At 42.7% G+C, this 21,793-nt stretch overlaps 2 protein-coding genes across 5 annotated transcripts in view; one reads left to right on the top strand and one right to left on the bottom strand.

The window, feature by feature from the left end:
* Positions 1 to 14,442, bottom strand: part of LOC133660466 (prelamin-A/C-like) — a 55,837-nt gene extending 41,395 nt beyond the window's left edge. Inside the window, exons 1-2 of one of the 3 annotated variants that reach the window (XM_062063984.1) lie at positions 14,336 to 14,442; positions 14,024 to 14,209 (exon numbers count right to left, since the gene is read on the bottom strand). The gene's annotated coding sequence lies outside the window, so the exon portion shown is untranslated. Of the gene's footprint in view, positions 1 to 6,706; positions 6,858 to 14,023; positions 14,231 to 14,263; positions 14,305 to 14,335 lie in introns of those variants that run through there. The other 2 variants (XM_062063982.1, XM_062063983.1) reach the window with 2 other exon arrangements.
* LOC133660465 (platelet endothelial aggregation receptor 1-like) overlaps positions 1 to 21,793 on the top strand; it is a 618,594-nt gene that overhangs the window by 176,214 nt on the left and 420,587 nt on the right. The gene's annotated exons all lie outside the window — the stretch shown is intronic.

The raw sequence follows: 21,793 nt of genomic DNA, 5'->3' as shown, positions 1-21,793 counted from the left end.
AAGAAGTAGAGAGATATTAACAAGAAGACTAGAGAAGTAAGAAGAAGTAAGGTAAGTCAAGTTGAAGATGGAAGAAGAAAGTCAAGAGATATTAACAAGAAGACTAGAGAAGTAAGAAGAAGTAAGGTAAGTCAAGTTGAAGATGGAAGAAGTAGAGAGATATTAACAAGAAGTCTAGAGAAGTAAGAAGAAGTAAGGTAAGTCAAGTTGAAGATGGAAGGAGAAAGTCAAGAGAAATTAACAAGAAGTCTAGAGAAGTAAGAAGAAGTAAGGTAAGTCAAGTTGAAGATGGAAGAAGTAGAGAGATATTAACAAGAAGACTAGAGAAGTAAGAAGAAGTAAGGTAAGTCAAGTTGTAGATGGAAGAAGAAAGTAAAGAGATATTAACAAGAAGACTAGAGAAGTAAGAAGAAGTAAGGTAAGTCAAGTTGTAGATGGAAGGAGAAAGTAAAGAGATATTAACAAGAAGTCTAGAGAAGTAAGAAGAAGTAAGGTAAGTCAAGTTGAAGATGGAAGAAGAAAGTCAAGAGATATTAACAAGAAGTCTAGAGAAGTAAGAAGAAGTAAGGTAAGTCAAGTTGAAGATGGAAGAAGTAGAGAGATATTAACAAGAAGTCTAGATAAGTAAGAAGAAGTAAGGTAAGTCAAGTTGTAGATGGAAGAAGTAAAGAGATATTAACAAGAAGTCTAGAGAAGTAAGAAGAAGTAAGGTAAGTCAAGTTGAAGATGGAAGAAGTAGAGAGATGTTAACAAGAAGTCTAGAGAAGTAAGAAGAAGTAAGGTAAGTCAAGTTGAAGATGGAAGAAGTAGAGAGATGTTAACAAGAAGACTAGAGAAGTAAGAAGAAGTAAGGTAAGTCAAGTTGAAGATGGAAGAAGTAGAGAGATGTTAACAAGAAGACTAGAGAAGTAAGAAGAAGTAAGGTAAGTCAAGTTGAAGATGGAAGAAGTAGAGAGATATTAACAAGAAGACTAGAGAAGTAAGAAGAAGTAAGGTAAGTCAAGTTGAAGATGGAAGAAGTAGAGAGATGTTAACAAGAAGACTAGAGAAGTAAGAAGAAGTAAGGTAAGTCAAGTTGAAGATGGAAGAAGTAGAGAGATGTTAACAAGAAGTCTAGAGAGAAGATAGTAAAACTGTTGGTGTGTCAGGATGACAAATCCATCCATAAATTGGTGATGTTGATACCAAAGGTAGTATTGGTCAATGATCGATACTAGGATGATTAGCTTGATATTTATATTTCCTCAAAATCTTGTTGTTGTTGTTAATGTTTGCTAACTCTGAATAATGACCTGAGACTTTGAGGGTCATTTTTGCTTTTCTTTAGTTATTGTGTGCCATTTGTTTTAAACTACTGTACGTCATCAAAGATATACCTGTGGCGATGGGGGCGTGGCTAGAGGCGGGGTCAATACGACACTCATATCATTTGCATAATCGGTGTTGTCATATATATATTTTCTTTAAAAAGTCCTAAAAATGTTAAACATACATCTAAAAACAAATCAGTTTCATAATTTAGTATTAACATCCACATCACAGACATGCTGACATAAATGCTGACTTAAATGTACATTTTGTAGAGCAGGGATATAGTCCAGCTACATCCACATCACAGACATGCTGACATAAATGCTGACTTAAATGTACATTTTGTAGAGCAGGGATATAGTCCAGCTACATCCACATCACAGACATGCTGACATAAATGCTGACTTAAATGTACATTTTGTAGAGCAGGGATATAGTCCAGCTACATCCACATCACAGACATGCTGACATAAATGCTGACTTAAAGGCCTACTGAAAGCCACTACTACCGACCACGCAGTCTGATAGTTTATATATCAATGATGAAATCTTAACATTATAACACATGCCAATACGGCCGGGTTAACTTATAAAGTGACATTTTAAATTTGCCGCTAAACTTCCGGTTCGAAACGCCTCTGAGGATGACGTATGCGCGTGACGTAGCCCGGGGAACACGGGTATGCCTTCCACATTGAAGCCAATACGAAAAAGCTCTGTTTTCATTTCATAATTCCACAGTATTCTGGACATCTGTGTTGGTGAATCTGTTGCAATCATGTTCATTGCATTATGGAGAAGGAAGCTGAGCAAGCAAAGAAGAAAGTTGTCGGTGCGAAATGGACGTATTTTTCGAACGTAGTCAGCAACAACAGTACACAGCCGGCGCTTCTTTGTTTACATTCCCGAAAGATGCAGTCAAGATGGAAGAACTCGGATAACAGAGACTCTAACCAGGAGGACTTTTGACTTCGATACACAGACGCCTGTAGAGAACTGGGACAACACAGACTCTTACCAGGATTACTTTGATTTGGATGACAAAGACGCAGACGTGCTACCGTGAGTATGCAGCTTTGGCTTCTAAACATTTGATCGCTTGACCGTATGTGCGCAACTTTTTTTTTGCGTATGTACGTAACTTTTTTAAAATATATAAGCTTTATGAACCTTTGGTTAGGTGAACGGTCTTTTGGGCTGAGTGATTGTGTGTGTTGATCAGGTGTTTGAATTGTATTGGCGTGTTCTATGGAGCTAGGAGCTAGCATAGGAGCTAGGAGCTAGCATAACAAAGACGTAGGTGTTTTTATGCAGGATTAATTTGTGTCATATTAAATATAAGCCTGGTTGTGTTGTGGCTAATAGAGTATATATATGTCTTGTGTTTATTTACTGTTGTAGTCATTCCCAGCTGAATATCAGGTACCGTGAGTATGCAGCCTTGGCTGCTAAACATTTGATAGCTTGACCGTACGTGCGCGTCACGTACGTAACTTTTTAAAAATATATAAGCTTTATGAACCTTGGGTTAGGTGAACGGTCTTTTGGGCTGAGTGATTGTGTGTGTTGATCAGGTGTTTGAATTGTATTGGCGTGTTCTATGGAGCTAGGAGCTAGCAGAGGAGCTAGGAGCTAGCATAACAAACACGTAGGTGTTTTTATGTGGGATTAATTTGTGGCATATTAAATATAAGCCTGGTTGTGTTGTGGCTAATAGAGTATATATATGTCTTGTGTTTATTTACTGTTGTAGTCATTCCCAGCTGAATATCAGGTCACCCCCGGCTCTCACAGCATCTTCCCTATCTGAATAGCTTCAACTCCCCACTAGTCCTTCACTTGCACTTTCCTCATCCACAAATATTTCATCCTCGCTCAAATTAATGGGGAAATTGTCGCTTTCTCGGTCCGAATCTCTCTCACTTCATGCGGCCATCATTGTAAACAATAGGGAACTTTGCGTATATGTTCAACTGACTACGTCACGCTACTTCCGGTAGGTGCAAGCCTTTTTTTTATCAGATACCAAAAGTTGCAATCTTTATCGTCGTTGTTCTATACTAAACCCTTTCAGCAAAAATATGGCAATATCGCGAAATGATCAAGTATGACACATAGAATAGATCTGCTATCCCCGTTTAAATAAAAAAAAATTCATTTCAGTAGGCCTTTAAATGTACATTTTGTAGAGCAGGGATATAGTCCAGCTACATCCACATCACAGACATGCTGACATAAATGCTGACATAAATGTACATTTTGTAGAGCAGGGATATAGTCCAGCTACATCCACATCACAGACATAAATGCTGACTTAAATGTACATTTTGTAGAGCAGGGATATAGTCCAGCTACATCCACATCACAGACATGCTGACATAAATTCTGACTTAAATGTACATTTTGTAGAGCAGGGATATAGTCCAGCTACATCCACATCACAGACATGCTGACATAAATGCTGACATAAATGTACATTTTGTAGAGCAGGGATATAGTCCAGCTACACCAACATAACAGACATGCTGACATAAATGCTGACTTAAATGTACATTTTGTAGAGCAGGGATATAGTCCAGCTACATCCACATCACAGACATGCTGACATAAATGCTGACATAAATGTACATTTTGTAGAGCAGGGATATAGTCCAGCTACATCCACATCACAGACATGCTGACATAAACCCGAACACTGCGGCTTATCAAACCGTGCGGCTAATTTATGGATTTTTCTTGGCTGACGGCCATAATGCAAATAGCTTTAAAAAACAAAACAAGAAAAACACTGAAAACGTGTGTTGTAGTTTGTGCTAAGGCGCCATCTTTAAGACGCATTCGCTGCAGTGTCCTTCCACTTAGTGCTTTCAACCTGAAGTAGAAGTGCCGTTCGGTCTTCCATAGCGTCTCTACTCGTACGGATTCTTCATTCCTCACCCCAAGCAACGTTAGTAAGTTTTACAATATAACTAAAACTCTTCTTACCTAATAAAATCGTCCTGCGTGTGATTTTCATGCATATTTGTACGTGCTATCGTACTGTAATGAAGTGAGCGTCGTTAGCATTAGCTAATATGCTAACATGTTTACAAGTGTCTATGTTAGTAATATTAAATTACAATGGCATCCTTGTTTTATTGTTTCACTTTCACAAATGCCTCATAAACTTCACCAAAATGTCAGCGTGGAGTTATTGAGTCTGTTTAGCTGATTGGAGAGCTAGCTTGTGCAGCTAGTGGCTCCATGACCATGACTGACGTTTTGTTTGAGCGGCCGTTTTACTGCCGCGTTACAGGCACCGTTTGGAAACATTTACAGCATTTTTCTGTGTAAACAACTCCTTTCACAACGCCTGCGACTTGCAGCTAATACATGGAAAATATTGTTTTCCCTAAAGTTGATACATCAGTGCACTTTATAGTCTGGAAAGTACGGTAGTTAAGCTAGCATTAGCATTTGGGTTAGTTTCAGGGCATGCGGTGTCAACTTGGCACTACAAACATGAGCTGCTTTGGCCAATGGGAAAGTGTAGTTAGCATGCAGCGGAAAAGGGGCCAAAAGTGTAGTTAGCATGCAGCGGAAAAGGGGCCAAAAGTGTAGTTAGCATGCAGCGGAAAAGGGGCCAAAAGTGTAGTTGGCGTGCAGCGGAAAAGGGGCCAAAAGTGTAGTTAGCATGCAGCGGAAAAGGGGCCAAAAGTGTAGTTGGCATGCAACGGAAAAGGGGCCAAAGGTGTAGTTGGCATGCAACGGAAAAGGGGCCAAAAGTGTAGTTAGCATGCAGCGGAAAAGGGGCCAAAAGTGTAGTTAGCATGCAGCGGAAAAGGGGCCAAAAGTGTAGTTGGCATGCAACGGAAAAGGGGCCAAAAGTGTAGTTAGCATGCAGCGGAAAAGGGGCCAAAAGTGTAGTTGGCATGCAGCGGAAAAGGGGCCAAAAGTGTAGTTGGCATGCAACGGAAAAGGGGCCAAAAGTGTAGTTAGCATGCAGCGGAAAAGGGGCCAAAAGTGTAGTTGGCATGCAACGGAAAAGGGGCCAAAAGTGTAGTTAGCATGCAGCGGAAAAGGGGCCAAAAGTGTAGTTAGCATGCAGCGGAAAATTGGCCAAAAGTGTAGTTGGCATGCAGCGGAAAAGGGGCCAAAAGTGTAGTTGGCATGCAGCGGAAAAGGGGCCAAAAGTGTAGTTGGCATGCAGCGGAAAAGGGGCCAAAAGTGTAGTTGGCATGCAGCGGAAAAGGGGCCAAAAGTGTAGTTGGCATGCAGCGGAAAAGGGGCCAAAAGTGTAGTTGGCATGCAACGGAAAAGGGGCCAAAAGTGTAGTTAGCATGCAGCGGAAAAGGGGCCAAAAGTGTAGTTAGCATGCAGCGGAAAAGTGGCCAAAAGTGTAGTTGGCATGCAGCGGAAAAGGGGCCAAAAGTGTAGTTGGCATGCAGCGGAAAAGGGGCCAAAAGTGTAGTTGGCATGCAGCGGAAAAGGGGCCAAAAGTGTAGTTGGCATGCAGCGGAAAAGGGGCCAAAAGTGTAGTTGGCATGCAGCGGAAAAGGGGCCAAAAGTGTAGTTGGCATGCAGCGGAAAAGGGGCCAAAAGTGTAGTTGGCATGCAGCGGAAAAGGGGCCAAAAGTGTAGTTGGCATGCAGCGGAAAAGGGGCCAAAAGTGTAGTTGGCATGCAGCGGAAAAGGGGCCAAAAGTGAATATCTATGGTTACAAAAACCCCAGCAGCAATAAAAAGAAATGAGAAATATTAGTTACGGTGAACTAAAGAAAAAGATGCCTTGAAATGAACAATCATTATCATTATTATCAGGACACAAAAAGGCGGGAAAGACCACGCCAGCTGGAAGAGTAGGCAGCAAAAGTCTGTGCCCGCTAACGTGGGTGGGCCGCCCACTAACACGGGTGGGCCGCCAACTACTTCAACATGATCTTCTGCCCGGCCCCTCCTTCCCCTCCTTCCCCTCCTTCCCCTCCACCGCCTCAACACGTTTGTCAAGAGGAGAACTTTCAACAAAACATGGATCTTAGACTTAGACAAACTTCCAACAAAACATGGATCTTAGACTTAGACAAACTTCCAACAAAACATGGATCTTAGACTTAGACAAACTTCCAACAAAACATGGATCTTAGACTTAGACAAACTTTCAACAAATCATGGATCTTAGACTTAGACAAACTTTCAACAAATCATGGATCTTAGACTTAGACAAACTTTCAACAAATCATGGATCTTAGACTTAGACAAACTTCCAACAAAACATGGATCTTAGACTTAGACAAACTTCCAACAAAACATGGATCTTAGACTTAGACAAACTTCCAACAAAACATGGATCTTAGACTTAGACAAACTTCCAACAAAACATGGATCTTAGACTTAGACAAACTTGAATGTGATCTTACCTTCTTTTCTTGCTGTTGGGAAGCTCTCAGGAGCAGCCAGCTGCAAATGGAGGCTTTCTAGAAGTGTGTGTGTGTGATAAGGGTGGAGAAGAAGAAGAAGTGCTGGAGGGTGTAGTCTCACTCACTCTCTGGCTGTGTGTGTGTGTGTGTGTGTGTTTGTGTGTGTCTCTCTAGCTGGCAAAAAGGAGGACTTTCCTGCTCGTCCACAGCTCTAATGTCTGAGCAGGGAGGGGAGGGGCTGGAGCACCAACAGGGGAGGAGGAGGAGGAGGAGTCAGACTGGGCTGGGCTTGTGTGTGTGTGTGTGTGTGTGTGTGTGTGTGTGTGTGTGTGTGTGTGTGTGTGTGTGTGTGTGTGTGTGTGTGTGTGTGTGTGTGTGTGTGTGTGTGTGTGTGTGTGTGTGTGTGTGTGTGTGTGTGTGAGTGTGTGTGTGTGTGTGTGTGTGTGTGTGTGTGTGTGTGTGTGTGTGTGTGTGTGTGTGTGTGTGAAGCAGCTGTTGAGCTCCATCTCTGCTGCAGACGTCATGATGGCTGCACTAAGACTGTTTGTAAGTTTGTGAATAAGCAAAGAATATCTGGAATAGAAGCTCATTTCAAGCAGTTCCAGAGTGAAAGTGTCAGGTTACAAAGTGGCCAGAGTTGAAGGTCCTACTATGACTCCATGGTGTGCCACAGGGATCAATCAATCAATCAATCAATCAATCAATCAATGTTTATTTATATAGCCCTAAATCACAAGTGTCTCAAAGGGCTGTACAAGCCACAACCACATCCTCGGTACAGAGCCCACATACGGGCAATTCCTATTATATGGTCGAAACTATTTCAAGTGCACTACGCATAATAAACGCAACATTGTTAATATTGCCACTACGGATAATCTTAACAAAAACTCGTCAAAACAGCCCAATACCTATAATATGGGCTTTTTAAACATAAGATCATTGTCTCCCAAGGCGTTATTAGTTAATGAGGTCATTAGAGACAACAATCTTAACGTCATTGGTCTTAGCGAAACCTGGCTCAAACCAGACACATTTTTTGCGCTCAATGAGGCATCTCCTCCTAACTATACGAATGCGCATGTTGCCCGTCCTCTTAAAAGGGGAGGTGGTGTCGCACTAATATACAATGAAAATTTCAACCTTACCCCTAACCTAAATAATAAATATAAATCGTTTGAGGTGCTTACTATGAGGTCTGTCACACCGCTACCTCTCGACCTGGCTGTTATCTACCGCCCCCCTGGGCCCTATTCGGATTTTATCAGTGAATTCTCAGAGATCGTTGCTGATCTAGTGACGCACGCCGACAATATAATCATAATGGGGGACTTTAATATCCATATGAATACCCCATCGGACCCTCAGTGCGTGGCGCTCCAAACCATAATTGATAGCTGTGGTCTTACACAAATAATACATGAACCCACGCATCGCAACGGTAATACAATAGATCGAGTGCTTGTCAGGGGTGTCACCACCTCCAAAGTTATGATACTTTGGAGGTGGATTGGGATCAATCTTACATAACAAGCGTTTATTCTTCTGACTACAATTATTATCCTATCTTTCCCTTTCATTCCGTCACTTTCTCCACAGTCTGCTTTTGATGATATCGAAAGATGCACAACACTTGATTTTTCTGTATCATTTTCAACATTTTGATTGATATGCACTTTGGGCTTAGGGATGTAACCATAAACAGCATTAAAGGCCTACTGAAAGCCACTACTAGCGACCACGCAGTCTGATAGTTTATATATCAATGATGACATCTTAACATTGCAACACATGCCAATACGGCCGGGTTAACTTAGAAAGTAAATATCCTGCTGAAAACATTTCAGTATGATGACGTCTGCGCGTGACGTCACGGATTGTAGCGGACATTTTGGGACAGCATGGTGGCCAGCTATTAAGTCGTCTGTTTTCATGGCAACATTCCACAGTATTGTGGACATCTGTGTTGGTGAATATGTTGCAATTTGTTTAAAGGCCTACTGAAATTAATTGTTTTTATTTAAACGGGGATATCAGATCCATTCTATGTGTCATACTTGATCATTTTGCGATATTGCCATATTTTTGCTGAAAGGATTTAGTAGAGAACATCGACGATAAAGTTGGCAACTTTTGGTGGCTGATAAAAAAAAAGCCTTGGCTGTAGCGGAAGTAGCGTGACGTCACAGGTTGTGGAGCTCCTCACATCTGCACATTGTTTACACCAGCAGCGAGAGAGATTCGGACCGAGAAAGCGATGATTACCCCATTAATTTGAGCCAGGATGAAAGATTCGTGGATGAGGAACGTGAGAGTGAAGGACTAGAGTGCAGTGCAGGACGTCTCTTTTTTCGCTCTGACCGTAACTCAGGTACAAGCTGGCTCATTGGATTCCACACTTTCTCCTTTTTCTATTGTGGATCACGGATTTGTATTTTAAACCACCTGGGATACTATATCCTCTTGAAAATGAGAGTCCAGAACGCCAAATGGACATTCACAGTGACTTTTATCTCCACGACAATACATTGGCGAAGCTCTTTAGCTACGGAGCTAACGTGATAGCATCTGGCTCCAATGTGGATAGAAACAAAAGAAATAAACCCCTGACTGGAAGGATAGACAGAAGATCAACAATACTATTAAACCATGGACATGTAACTACACGGTTAATAATTCCCAGCCTGGCAAAGCTTAACAATGCTGTTGCTAACGACGCCATTGAAGCTAACTTAGCTACGGGACCTCGTCAGAGCTAAGATAAAAACATTAGCACTGCACCTACGCCAGCCAGCCCTCATCTGCTCATCAACACCCGACCCGTGCTCACCTGCGTTCCAGCGATCGACGGCGCGACGAAGGACTTCACCCGATCATAGATGCGGTCGGCGGGTAGCGTCGGATAGCGCGTCTGCTATCCAAGTCAAAGTCCTCCTGGTTGTGTTGCTGCAGCCAGCCGCTAATACACCGATCCCACCTACAACTTTCTTCTTTGCAGTCTTCATTGTTCATTAAACAAATTGCAAAAGATTCACCAACACAGATGTCTAGAATACTGTGGAATTTGGAGATGAAAACAGATCTTTTTTGTATTGGATACAATGTGTCCCAATACTTCCGTTTATCTAGTGACGTCACGCGCATACGTCATCATACAAAGACGTTTTCAAGTGGAAGTTTAGCGGGAAATGTAAAATGTCACTTTCTAAGTTAACCCGGCCGTATTGGCATGTGTTGCAATGTCATCATTGATATATAAACTATCAGACTGCGTGGTCGCTAGTAGTGGCTTTCAGGAGGCCTTTAATGTACCTCATGATTGAATTCTGAGGGCCAATAAAAAAGTGGTGTTGACAAAGAATCAGACAGGCTGAGTGTTTGATTTGTTCACCCTGACCTGCCGACAGCACATCTAATCTTTTGTTGTTGTCTTCGTCATCGAAGAACTTTGCTGTTTTTATATCGGGTTTATCAGCCCAATAACGATCTGTCTGGTATTTAGCGTGATTTATTTACCTCAAGGTCAGTAATGGCATTTTTCTAGTATGAATAATCATTTTCTACCTACATGAGAATAGGAGCCATGCACATCCTCACCAAGGAGATCCTTCAAATCCCAGGAGGAAAGAATGTGTCATATTTCCAGGTAGAGGTCCAACATTTCCCGTCCGACATCTTTCAAGTGTAAAGTGTGACAAGGAGATGCTCGAAAGCAGTAGTCAGACTTCTAAACAGCCTCCTCCTCTTCTTTCTTGGTTTTTTCCCACTGCCAAACGTGGATTTGCATTTGGACCAGCTTCCAACTAGTTGGGACTCATCAGCAGTGCACTACCCGCTGGTGGCAGCGGGTAGTGCACTGTGAAACTAGTCTTAGTCATGCTTTATGTTGCCACACATTGGTGGTGCAAAGACCCGCGCAGATAGAAAACATTCCCAGGCCCACACCAAAAAAGGTGTGTTCTCCAGCCTGCCAGGAATGTCAGCCTCAGAAAAAAGGTGTGTTTGCTCACCTCCCGCTTGCACTACAAAGCTCAGGTGTTGCGTTCATGTGTACTTTAGAGTCTACCTTTCACGGCTGGAATTGACACACCCATGACTAAACAGAGGATCTCCGTCCCAATGTCACGCTTGGTGACCACGGCACACAAAGAAGACATTTGGACCTTCAGGCACCACAAACTCTCATTTGGACCTTCAGGCACCACAAACTCTCATTTGGACCTTCAGGCACCACAAACTCTCATTTGGACCTTCAGGCACACAAAGAAGACATTTGGACCTTCAGGCACCACAAACTCTCATTTGGACCTTCAGGCACCACAAGCTCTCATTTGGACCTTCAGGCACCACAAGCTCTCATTTGGACCTTCAGGCACCACAAGCTCTCATTTGGACCTTCAGGCACCACAAACTCTCATTTGGACCTTCAGGCACCACAAGCTCTCATTTGGACCTTCAGGCACACAAAGAAGACTTTTGGACCTTCAGGCACCACAAGCTCTCATTTGGACCTTCAGGCACCACAAGCTCTCATTTGGACCTTCAGGCACACAAAGAAGACATCTGGACCTTCAGGCACCACAAGCTCTCATTTGGTCAACAGCCATACAGGTCACACTGAGGGTGGCCATATAAACAACTTTAACACGGTTACAAATATGCGCCACAATGTGAACCCACACCAAACAAGAATGACAAACACATTTTGGGAGAACATCCACACCGTAACACAACATAAACACAACAGGACAAATACCCAGCATCCCTAACTCTTCCGGGGTACATTATACACCCCCGCTACCACCAACCCCCCCCTCCGTGCGTCGGTTGAGGATTTTTTATATAACAGTATTGTCTGATACTACCAACAGTAGTATGAGACAATCACATCAAGGAAAACTCAAGTCTTTAACAGATAGTACAATTCCCTAAACAATCCTAACGTAGGTTATTACTATTAGTATCTCATTAGCAGTGTTCTACAACGGTTCTAGTCCTGCTATTAGTATCTCATTAGCAGTGTTTTACAATGGTTCTAGTCCTGCTATTAGTATCTCATTAGCAGTGTTCTACAATGGTTCTAGTCCTGCTATTAGTATCTCATTAGCAGTGTTTTACAATGGTCCTAGTCCTGCTATTAGTATCTCATTAGCAGTGTTTTACAATGGTTCTAGTCCTGCTATTAGTATCTCATTAGCAATGTTTTACAATGGTTCTAGTCCTGCTATTAGTATCTCATTAGCAGTGTTTTACAATGGTTCTAGTCCTGCTATTAGTATCTCATTAGCAGTGTTCTACAATGGTTCTAGTCCTGCTATTAGTATCTCATTAGCAGTGTTCTACAATGGTTCTAGTCCTGCTATTAGTATCTCATTAGCAGTGTTCTACAATGGTTCTAGTCCTGCTATTAGTATCTCATTAGCAGTGTTTTACAATGGTTCTAGTCCTGCTATTAGTATCTCATTAGCAGTGTTTTACAATGGTTCTAGTCCTGCTATTAGTATCTCATTAGCAGTGTTCTACAATGGTTCTAGTCCTGCTATTAGTATCTCATTAGCAGTGTTCTACAATGGTTCTAGTCCTGCTATTAGTATCTCATTAGCAGTGTTTTACAATGGTTCTAGTCCTGCTATTAGTATCTCATTAGCAGTGTTCTACAATGGTTCTAGTCCTGCTATTAGTATCTCATTAGCAGTGTTCTACAATGGTTCTAGTCCTGCTATTAGTATCTCATTAGCAGTGTTTTACAATGGTTCTAGTCCTGCTAATAGTATCTCATTAGCAGTGTTCTACAATGGTCCTAGTCCTGCTATTAGTATCTCATTAGCAGTGTTTTACAATGGTTCTAGTCCTGCTATTAGTATCTCATTAGCAATGTTTTACAATGGTACTAGTCCTGCTATTAGTATCTCATTAGCAGTGTTTTACAATGGTTCTAGTCCTGCTATTAGTATCTCATTAGCAGTGTTCTACAATGGTTCTAGTCCTGCTATTAGTATCTCATTAGCAGTGTTCTACAATGGTTCTAGTCCTGCTATTAGTATGTCATTAGCAGTGTTTTACAATGGTTCTAGTCCTGCTATTAGTATCTCATTAGCAGTGTTCTACAATGGTTCTAGTCCTGCTATTAGTATCTCATTAGCAGTGTTTTACAATGGTTCTAGTCCTGCTAATAGTATCTCATTAGCAGTGTTCTACAATGGTTCTAGTCCTGCTATTAGTATCTCATTAGCAGTGTTCTACAATGGTTCTAGTCCTGCTATTAGTATCTCATTAGCAGTGTTTTACAATGGTTCTAGTCCTGCTATTAGTATGTCATTAGCAGTGTTTTACAATGGTTCTAGTCCTGCTATTAGTATCTCATTAGCAGTGTTCTACAATGGTTCTAGTCCTGCTATTAGTATCTCATTAGCAGTGTTTTACAATGGTTCTAGTCCTGCTAATAGTATCTCATTAGCAGTGTTCTACAATGGTTCTAGTCCTGCTATTAGTATCTCATTAGCAGTGTTCTACAATGGTTCTAGTCCTGCTATTAGTATCTCATTAGCAGTGTTCTACAATGGTTCTAGTCCTGCTATTAGTATCTCATTAGCAGTGTTTTACAATGGTTCTAGTCCTGCTATTAGTATCTCATTAGTGAAGTGAAGTGAATTACATTTATATAGCGCTTTTTCTCAAGTGACTCAAAGCGCTTTACATAGTGAAAGCCAATATCTAAGTTACATTTAAAGCAGTGTGGGTGGCACTGGGAGCAGGTGGGTCAAGTGTCTTGCCCAAGGACACAACGGCAGTGACTAGGATGGCGGAAGCGGGGATCGAACCTGCAACCCTCAAGTTGCTGGCACGGCCGCTCTACCAACCGAGCTATACCGTCCCTATACAGTGTTCTACAATGGTTCTAGTCCTGCTATTAGTATCTCATTAGCAGTGTTCTACAATGGTTCTAGTCCTGCTATTAGTATCTCATTAGCAGTGTTCTACAATGGTTCTAGTCCTGCTATTAGTATCTCATTAGCAGTGTTCTACAATGGTTCTAGTCCTGCTATTAGTATCTCATTAGCAATGTTCTAGTCCTGCTATTCAAGTCATTCGGAGCATCTTTGGCGCCCTCTGCTGGTGGTCACACGGTGTCACCAGAGAAGCAGAGGTAAGCGCCCCCCAGCGGCCATGAGGGCTCACTGCAGGGGGATGACGTCAGGGGTAGCTGAGTTCACCTTCCAAACAACAACAGCTGTCTTGTTCGGTCCCGCCATTAAAAAGCAGGCAAGAAGTCTTTAAAAAGTACAAAACATGAAGAAGTTCGACTGAAGTGCTTACCTGATTCCTCCAGAAAGTTCCTTCACGCGCTTTAAACCACGCGACTTTCCCGCGGCGTCTTGCGCCTTTCCCGCGCACCTGCAGCCCGCGTGGACGTTGGACGTGACACGTCACAGCAGAACAGGTTCGCTGAAATGACGTCCAATAATGCAAAAAGTCCCGCTGGTGCCGAGCTGCGTTCCTGCACTGTCAGATATGTAACACCACCTGCACCACCACCACCTGCACCACCACCACCACAACAACTGTCAGATATGTACCACCACCTGCACCACCACCACAACAAGAAGAAGAAGAAGAAGAAAGACCCACGAGCAGCCGCACACCAACTCCACCAGGGAAGAAGAAGAAGACGATCTGTCAATCAATCTTCGCTAATTACAGCGCGCCACCTGGCGGCCGTAGTTGGTCCTCCGCGGGTCTATTTTGTGCTGCGGAGGAGAAAGAATGAGGTGACTCAGCTAATTCACGTCTAGAGACAGAAATCATCTCACAGTTGGATGTTATGTTGTCAACATTAGCAAAGTTGCACAGAACAAATGCAAAAGGAAACAAATAGTGCCAAAGCAGAACAAAAAACAACAACAACAAATGCATGATAAAAATGCTGCAAGTTGACAAAGGAAGCAGAAGTCAGCCATGATGTCACAATGCTCAAATGTCACACCTCCAAGGGCTTCGATCCTGTTCCAATTCCCACCAGGAATTGCAATATTCACACTTACCAGTACTAGCACCATTAGCACGGATAGCAGGAAGTTAGCCATACTAGCAGGAAGTTAGCCATACAAGCAGGAAGTTAGCAGGTATATACTAGCAGCACCAATGAATGCAACTTCCAGTTATGCGCAGCCTCCTAACTGTAATTTGCTGGCAGGTTTTGTCCAATCAGCGTGGTGATGTTGACTGAGGGAACGTCCAATCAGAAGTGGTGATGTTGGCTGAGGGAACGTCCAATCCAGAAGTGGTGATGTTGACTGAGGGAACGTCCAATCAGAAGTGGTGATGTTGACTGAGGGAACGTCCAATCAGAAGTGGTGATGTTGGCTGAGGGAACGTCCAATCCAGAAGTGGTGATGTTGACTGAGGGAACGTCCAATCAGAAGTGGTGATGTTGACTGAGGGAACGTCCAATCCAGAAGTGGTGATGTTGACTGAGGGAACGTCCAATCCAGAAGTGGTGATGTTGGCTGAGGGAACGTCCAATCAGAAGTGGTGATGTTGGCTGAGGGAACGTCCAATCAGAAGTGGTGATGTTGACTGAGGGAACGTCCAATCAGAAGTGGTGATGTTGGCTGAGGGAACGTCCAATCCAGAAGTGGTGATGTTGGCTGAGGGAACGTCCAATCCAGAAGTGGTGATGTTGGCTGAGGGAACGTCCAATCAGAAGTGGTGATGTTGGCTGATGGAACGTCCAATCAGAAGTGGTGATGTTGACTGAGGGAACATCCAATCCAGAAGTGGTGATGTTGGCTGAGGGAACGTCCAATCCAGAAGTGGTGATGTTGGCTGAGGGAACGTCCAATCAGAAGTGGTGATGTTGGCTGAGGGAACGTCCAATCAGAAGTGGTGATGTTGACTGAGGGAACGTCCAATCCAGAAGTGGTGATGTTGACTGAGGGAACGTCCAATCCAGAAGTGGTGATGTTGGCTGAGGGAACGTCCAATCAGAAGTGGTGATGTTGGCTGAGGGAACGTCCAATCAGAAGTGGTGATGTTGACTGAGGGAACGTCCAATCCAGAAGTGGTGATGTTGGCTGAGGGAACGTCCAATCAGAAGTGGTGATGATGGCTGAGGGAACGTCCAATCAGAAGTGGTGATGTTGACTAAGGGAACGTCCAATCCAGAAGTGGTGATGTTGGCTGAGGGAACGTCCAATCAGAAGTGGTGATGTTGGCTGAGGGAACGTCCAATCAGAAGTGGTGATGTTGACTGAGGGAACGTCCAATCAGAAGTGGTGATGTTGGCTGAGGGAACGTCCAATCAGAAGTGGTGATGTTGACTGAGGGAACGTCCAATCCAGAAGTGGTGATGTTGGCTGAGGGAACGTCCAATCAGAAGTGGTGATGATGGCTGAGGGAACGTCCAATCAGAAGTGGTGATGTTGACTAAGGGAACGTCCAATCCAGAAGTGGTGATGTTGGCTGAGGGAACGTCCAATCAGAAGTGGTGATGTTGGCTGAGGGAACGTCCAATCAGAAGTGGTGATGTTGACTGAGGGAACGTCCAATCCAGAAGTGGTGATGTTGACTGAGGGAACGTCCAATCCAGAAGTGGTGATGTTGGCTGAGGGAACGTCCAATCAGAAGTGGTGATGTTGGCTGAGGGAACGTCCAATCAGAAGTGGTGATGTTGACTGAGGGAACGTCCAATCCAGAAGTGGTGATGTTGGCTGAGGGAACGTCCAATCAGAAGTGGTGATGTTGACTGAGGGAACGTCCAATCAGAAGTGGTGATGTTGACTGAGGGAACGTCCAATCAGAAGTGGTGATGTTGACTGAGGGAACGTCCAATCAGAAGTGGTGATGTTGGCTGAGGGAACGTCCAATCAGAAGTGGTGATGTTGGCTGAGGGAACGTCCAATCAGAAGTGGTGATGTTGGCTGAGGGAACGTCCAATCAGAAGTGGTGATGTTGACTGAGGGAACGTCCAATCAGAAGTGGTGATGTTGACTGAGGGAACGTCCAATCCAGAAGTGGTGATGTTGGCTGAGGGAACGTCAATCAGAAGTGGTGATGTTGGCTGAGGGAACGTCCAATCAGAAGTGGTGATGTTGGCTGAGGGAACGTCCAATCAGAAGTGGTGATGTTGACTGAGGGAACGTCCAATCAGAAGTGGTGATGTTGGCTGAGGGAACGTCCAATCAGAAGTGGTGATGTTGGCTGAGGGAACGTCCAATCAGAAGTGGTGATGTTGGCTGAGGGAACGTCCAATCAGCGTGGTGATGTTGACTGAGGGAACGTCCAACCAGAAGTGGTGATGTTGACTGAGGGAACGTCCAATCAGAAGTGGTGATGTTGACTGAGGGAACGTCCAATCCAGAAGTGGTGATGTTGACTGAGGGAACGTCCAATCAGAAGTGGTGATGTTGACTGAGGGAACGTCCAATCCAGAAGTGGTGATGTTGACTGAGGGAACGTCCAATCAGAAGTGGTGATGTTGGCTGAGGGAACGTCCAATCAGAAGTGGTGATGTTGGCTGAGGAACGTCCAATCAGAAGTGGTGATGTTGACTGAGGGAACGTCCAATCAGAAGTGGTGATGTTGGCTGAGGGAACGTCCAATCAGAAGTGGTGATGTTGGCCCATCAAACACCTCCACTAGTCTCTGTTTGTGTTGCTAAGCCTTCTGGGTAATTGTGTCTCTAAACATTAGTTTAGTTTTGAACATTTTGAAACAACTTCACTTCTTTTTATTCACATCAACTTTTTAAACATTTTCATCTTTTTTTATGTTTCCAACTCTTTTTGTAAATAAACCAAAAAGTATATTTGTATTATTACTAGAAAAACACAAAGTATTTCCAGAGTGGAATACTTTAGTGAGGTCAAAACAAACAATATATTTATAACAACACTCATTTTCATGCATTATTATTTTGAAACATGAACACTTTTTTGCAGAAACTTACACCAAACTTTCTTTCCTTCACCAAAAAACGGTCCTGCTCAAAAAATGTGATCCAAAATGTCGTCTTTGTGTTCCCCAGCGTGGTTCTCATCTTCTTGATCTCCATGTGATGCTTGAAGTAGCACCTCAACAACTGCTTATCCAATCACATGCAAGGATTTGTTTACAAGGCCCCGCCTTCTGAAATACATCTCCTGCTGAGAAGTCCCACATCCTTGTGTGGAGCTCAGACGACTACAAACCCTGTTTCCATATGAGTTGAGAAATGGTGTTGGATGTAAATATAAACGGAATACAATGATTTGTGAATCCTTTTCAAGCCATTTCTGGGTGTTGTTGATAAACGGTTTTCGCCTTGCATAGGAGAGTTTTAACTTGCACTTACAGATGTAGCGACCAACTGTATTTAGTGACAGTGGCTTTCTGAAGTGTTCCATGTGGTGATATCCTTTACACACTGATGTGGCTTGTTGATGCAGTACAGCCTGAGGGATGGAAGGTCACGGGCTTAGCTGCTTACCTGCAGTGATTTCTCCACATTCTCTCAACCCTTTGATGATATTACGGAGTGTAGATGGTGAAATCCCTAAATTCCTTGCAATAGCTGCTTGAGAAATGTTGTTCTTAAACTGTTCAACAATTTGCTCAGGCATTTGTTGACAAAGTGGTGACCCTCGCCCCATCCTTGTTTGTGAATGACTGAGCATTTCATGGAATCTACTTTTATACCCAATCATGGCACCCACCTGTTCCCAATTAGCCTGTTCACCTGTGGGATGTTCCAAATAAGTGTTTGATGAGCATTCCTCAACTTTATCAGTATTTATTGCCACCTTTCACAACTTCTTTGTCACGTGTTGCTGCCATCAAATTATAAAGTTAATGATTATTTGCACAAAAAAAAAGTTTATGAGTTTGAACATGAAATATGTTGTCTTTGTAGCATATTCAACTGAATATGGCTTGAAAATGATTCACAAATCATTGTATTCCGTTTATATTTACATCTAGCACCATTTACCAACTCATATGGAAACGGGGTTTGTACAAGGATGTGGCCAGAGTCAGATTACTGACGAGCAGGGAAACCTGCGAAACAGGCTTGTAGGGATGAAATAGCCACTGTAGTTTTTCCTGACCTAATATACCATATATATATATATATATATATATATATATATATATATATATATATATATATATATATATATATATATATATATATATATATATATATATATATATATATATATATATATATATATATATATGTACAAACCCCAAAAGCAGTGAAGTTGTCACGTTGTGTAAACGGTAAATAAAAAGAGAATACTTTGTGTGTGTGAATGTGTGTGTGAATGTGTGTGTGAATGTGTGAATGTGTGAATGTGTGTGTGAATGGGTGACTGTGTGTGAATGGGTGTGTGAATGGGTGAATGTGTGTGTGAATGGGTGAATGGGTGTGTGAATGGGTGTGTGAATGGGTGAATGTGGAAATAGTATCAAAGCGCTTTGGAGTTCCTTTAAAAAAAAAGGTAGAAAAGCGCTACACAAGTATAACTCTTTTATTGTACACATTATGCATCATACAGTCACATTATTCTATACATTATGCATCATACAGCTTCTGGGAATCCCCTTCAGTCACGTGTGTGTGTTACCTCACTCACTCACAGGTGTGACGTCATCACCCTGCAGGAAGTCACCGCATCATGTGATTGGAAGGGGAGGGGTTGGGGGGGATGAGCTAATAGCTGCAAACAGCAATGATGTCATACAAGCTGACTCATATTCCCGCATGACACCAGCTCTGACATCATCGTGTGTGTGTGTGTGTGTGTGTGTGTGTGTGTGTGTGTGTGTGTGTGTGTGTGTGTGTGTGTGTGTGTGTGTGTGTGTGTGTGTGTGTGTGTGTGTGTGTGTGTGTGTGTGTGTGTGTGTGTGTGTGTGTGTGTGTGTGTGTGCATTGTCATCCCGCCATAAGCAAGCAAACATGATTCTAAACTGCAGAGTTTTAGTGTTGAAAGAAATGTAAAACATTAAATTGATTTCAGATGCTTTTAGTTTAAACATACATTGTTATTTAAAAAATAAAAAGTTTATTATTTCATGTCATTTTTAATATTTTAAACATGTTTAATAAACAGATTTCATGTTGTCTGAGTTTGTTGGGCATTGTGCGACAAAACATGATTTAGTTCAACTCTATAAGCAAAAACAAACACAAGGGTACAAACAAAAGGTGCGCACAAGGCGGAGAACAAACGTGGCTATGAGCAGAAACTAGCACAAAAGCTAAACTATGGACAAGAAACAAAAACACTTACTGTGACAGGAATAAAGAAAAGTCACGTGGCAAGAAACGAGCAGGATGAACTAAGACAGGAGCAGAGTGGACAGAAGTAGCCAGAGCTACAAGGACAGGTAGTAGTGAGTTACAAGGACAGGTAGTAGTGAGCTACAAGGACAGGTAGTAGTGAGCTACAAGGACAGGTAGTAGTGAGCTACAAGGACAGGTAGTAGTGAGCTACAAGGACAGGTAGTAGTGAGCTACAAGGACAGGTAGTAGTGAGCTACAAGGACAGGTAGTAGTGAGCTACAAGGACAGGTAGTAGTGAGCTACAAGGACAGGTAGTAGTGAGCTACAAGGACAGGTAGTAGTGAGCTACAAGGACAGGTAGTAGTGAGTTACAAGGACAGGTAGTAGTGAGCTACAAGGACAGGTAGTAGTGAGCTACAAGGACAGGTAGTAGTGAGCTACAAGGACAGGTAGTAGTGAGCTACAAGGACAGGTAGTAGTGAGCTACAAGGACAGGTAGTAGTGAGCTACAAGGACAGGTAGTAGTGAGCTACAAGGAAGAGTAGTAGTGAGCTACAAGGACAGGTAGTAGTGAGCTACAAGGACAGGTAGTAGTGAGCTACAAGGACAGGTAGTAGTGAGCTACAAGGACAGGTAGTAGTGAGCTACAAGGACAGGTAGTAGTGAGCTACAAGGACAGGTAGTAGTGAGCTACAAGGACAGGTAGTAGTGAGCTACAAGGACAGGTAGTAGTGAGCTACAAGGACAGGTAGTAGTGAGCTACAAGGACAGGTAGTAGTGAGCTACAAGGACAGGTAGTAGTGAGCTACAAGGACAGGTAGTAGTGAGCTACAAGGACAGGTAGTAGTGAGCTACAAGGACAGGTAGTAGTGAGCTACAAGGACAGGTAGTAGTGAGCTACAAGGACAGGTAGTAGTGAGCTACAAGGACAGGTAGTAGTGAGCTACAAGGACAGGTAGTAGTGAGCTACAAGGACAGGTAGTAGTGAGCTACAAGGACAGGTAGTAGTGAGCTACAAGGACAGGTAGTAGTGAGCTACAAGGACAGGTAGTAGTGAGCTACAAGGACAGGTAGTAGTGAGCTACAAGGACAGGTAGTAGTGAGCTACAAGGACAGGTAGTAGTGAGCTACAAGGACAGGTAGTAGTGAGCTACAAGGACAAGTAGTAGTGAGCTACAAGGACAGGTAAGTAGTGAGCTACAAGGACAGGTAGTAGTGAGCTACAAGGACAGGTAGTAGTGAGCTACAAGGACAGGTAGTAGTGAGCTACAAGGACAGGTAGTAGTGAGCTACAAGGACAGGTAGTAGTGAGCTACAAGGACAGGTAGTAGTGAGCTACAAGGACAGGTAGTAGTGACAATAACCCAGCAGTGACTGGAGGTCAGGGCAGGTCTAAATAGCAGCTGGCTGATTGGCACCAGGTGTGGCCCGGTGCCAATCAGCCACAGCTGAGGGGACAGCACTCAGAGAGATAAACAGGAAACTGAACCAAAATAAGAGTGCTGACAGGAAATAAAACAAATAGAGAAAAATGTGACTTTAGTTTGTGAATATTCCTATTATTTGTGGGGAATTTATAGGAATTTTATTATTTGCATAATATCTTATTTAACGTTATTTTTTATTACATATTTATATATATTTATACATTGTGTTTAATTGAATTTGTGATTGAATCAAACATACTTTCATGTAAAAGTACGTTATTACAAATTAGTTTTTTTTATCTCCTATTCTTAATTTGAGAATTGTGTGGCTTTTATTTCAATATATGAAGTAATATTAAACATTTGTATTCAATAGTTCAGAGCTGAAACATG

The sequence above is a fragment of the Entelurus aequoreus genome, linkage group LG11 (assembly GCF_033978785.1).
Source record: "Entelurus aequoreus isolate RoL-2023_Sb linkage group LG11, RoL_Eaeq_v1.1, whole genome shotgun sequence".
In the NCBI taxonomy this organism is placed as follows: Eukaryota; Metazoa; Chordata; class Actinopteri; order Syngnathiformes; family Syngnathidae; genus Entelurus; species Entelurus aequoreus.
Note: the sequence above shows the minus strand (reverse complement) of the source record. Positions and strands in the feature narration are given on the sequence as shown.